Source organism: Etheostoma spectabile, chromosome 20 (assembly GCF_008692095.1).
Source record: "Etheostoma spectabile isolate EspeVRDwgs_2016 chromosome 20, UIUC_Espe_1.0, whole genome shotgun sequence".
In the NCBI taxonomy this organism is placed as follows: Eukaryota; Metazoa; Chordata; class Actinopteri; order Perciformes; family Percidae; genus Etheostoma; species Etheostoma spectabile.
The window spans coordinates 16,978,589-16,981,343 of NC_045752.1; the positions used below are offsets into that span (position 1 = coordinate 16,978,589).

Below are 2,755 nucleotides of genomic sequence, written 5' to 3' on the forward strand. Positions count from 1 at the left end.
CTGCATCGCCGACTGGTACAGCAGTTGCTCCACCCTTAGTCTGTACCTACCACGGTCCACTTCTGGGACGGCTCCGGTGCCACTGGAAATTCCGCTAGATGTCCTTCTTTATGTTACCTTGCCGACGATTAAAGAAGAAAGCGACTTTAGGAAAGGGGCCACGCGGGAGACGAAACCCTGTCTCCGGGGTGAAAGTCTTGTATTCGACCCATCCACAACCCCAACCAACCTCCTTGCGTGGAATTTCTGCCTCATATACTACTCGCTAAACCCTGTGTAGTTATACAAAACACGCTGAAGGGCCCTTTTTTTGGCCCTTTAGACGCTGACAGCCATTGTCCAAACGTTCGTATTTCACGAGCATGGAGTGAGAACGGGTTGAAACAATTGGAATAACACACACATATTGCATGTATAAATCCCAAAAAATAAACAGTAAAACTATAGTTTTTATTTAATAAAATGATTTAATACACATTTTTACGTTTGAATTTTGGCAGGGTAGGCAGTGTTAAGTTTGCCTACCCAGACTGCAGGTCTCTTCTCGCCAGACCCTCCTATGCAGCACTGTGGAGGAAGGTCTGGCAATGAGAGACTACTCCTCACTCAACCGTAGGCTCTATAGTTGAGAGGATGGTGAAAACTGCTGAGCACATCAGGACTGAGCTGTTCTCCATGTAGGACCTCCACACCCAGTGGTGTAGGAAGAAAGCTAACAGGATAACCCGAGAGCCCAGTCACCCCGGCCACAAACTGTTCTGTTTGCTGCCGTCTGGTAAAGGGTACTACAACATCCGGTTCCGCACCACCAGGCTCAGGGACAGTTTCTTCCCACGGGCCATAAGACATTTGAACTCTTGAGCTCTGAGCTCCACACATCCGTTTACCTGTAAACTGTCATTTTATCTTTACATACTTTTACTTACCATTTACAACTGTATATATTACCTCTTATTATACACATATGCATTACTGCATTCCTTTGACACTGTTTACATTAGGTTTTATGTATTTGTAATACTGTCTACACAAATTACAATTATATTTGTATCTTTATCTTAGATCTTAACTTGCACCATTTCTTTTTGTCTTAGTTTCTGATTTTTTCTTATTACTTGCAGGATTTTCCTTTAAGTTATTTAATAAACATTGTTGGACTAAGATTGTTTTGTTGCCAATGACTATGTCCGTTATTGTTGTACACATGACTAATAAAGAACCTTGAGCATTACTTCTTCCACTCAATGTAATATTTTCCAGTATTATTTGAAGTATATGTGAGCTGCTGTGCTCATACTCTCAAGCAGGCAAACGTATGCTTTGAAAGAACACAAAGAGAGAGAGAACCAATGGTACCCTCATGGAATCAATAATACACCACTTTCCCTTAAACTTTATGCATTCTTTACAACACAATCAATGTGCTTACTGAAATAGAATAGAAGATCTTTCCTGAAACTAAGTTGCGGCCGAAATTGCTGTTTTTATTTGTTGATAATCCTGATCTCAGCTGTCTTAAAATCCTTCCATTACTCACTGATTCTTTTAATTATCTACATCTCCTTTGAGATTGACATGACAAAAGAAATAATTCAAAGATAATGGCCTTAATCAGCACACTGTACAGAAACATGTCTAGAGGGTCAATTCACCCAAAAAAAGATAGATAGTGGGGTTTTATTTCTGTGGATTAAATTGTAGAGCCATATATCTCGAAACTTTGGCAAATTCAACATTTGACACATTTTTGACATGGGCACTTTAAAGCTGCACAAATCTCATATTTTTATATTTTTAATAGTGGGTTGAAGGACTGATAATTGTGAGACATATGGCTGTGATAAACCCACAGAGAATTAGCAACCAATTAGCTTGTTTTGGTTTTACAGCCTGTAGCACCCAATACTGTAATCATTTCCTGAAAATGTAATCAAATTTGCACTTAACCTTAAAGAACATCGTGTCTTTGGTTCTGCTGGATGTGTAAATAGGCAACTGTTGCTAACACATTTGCAGATAATATAACAGTGTTGTGAATACAGCTTCTTGAGCAGCCCCCAACTGACCAGACTTTAATGGAGACACTGTTTATCTCAGATGTGGCATAACAGCCCCGACATTACTTGTTACTTATTAGCTGACATGAGCCTACACTGGCCCGAAACATTGGTCTTTTCTATTTCATCAGTTTCTTATGTTATAATCTCACACACACACACACACACACACACACACACACACACACACACACACACACACACACACACACACACACACACACACACACACACACACACACACACACACACACACACACACACACACACACACACACACACACACACACACTGCCAAGTCCCCTACATCAACATTTATATTCATGTCAGCATACTTTATTTAGACCTAACTTCCTAATCCACCTTGACCCACCTTTGAATGTAACATGTGATTCATCCACTGACAATGGCAAGAGCATGACGCCATGATATATAATTTCAAAATAAGGTAAAAGGAAAAGTTATACATGAGTGCAATGATTGAGAAAAAAAAGTTAAAAAGCCATAGCTCCATTTTTGGCTAATTTTACAGAAGAGCAGTAGTTTAAGTTTAAGTCTTTGACAGTTTGATTGTTTTAATCATAACTACAACGAGCTTAAGTAAAAGCTATCTGGCTTTAATCAATGTGTAGTCTCTCTTTGCCAGATCCTCCTCCAAAGCACGCTGGAGGGGAGTCTGGCTACTCCACATAGCATTC

At 39.8% G+C, this 2,755-nt stretch overlaps 1 long non-coding RNA gene across 1 annotated transcript in view; it reads left to right on the forward strand.

Annotated features, from left to right (window-relative positions):
* The window catches only part of LOC116669831 (uncharacterized), an 8,086-nt gene extending 5,331 nt beyond the window's left edge, over window positions 1–2,755 (forward strand). The window contains exon 3 of the long non-coding RNA XR_004326868.1: window positions 2,690–2,755. This is a non-coding gene — a long non-coding RNA (uncharacterized LOC116669831). The remainder of the gene's footprint in view (window positions 1–2,689) is intronic.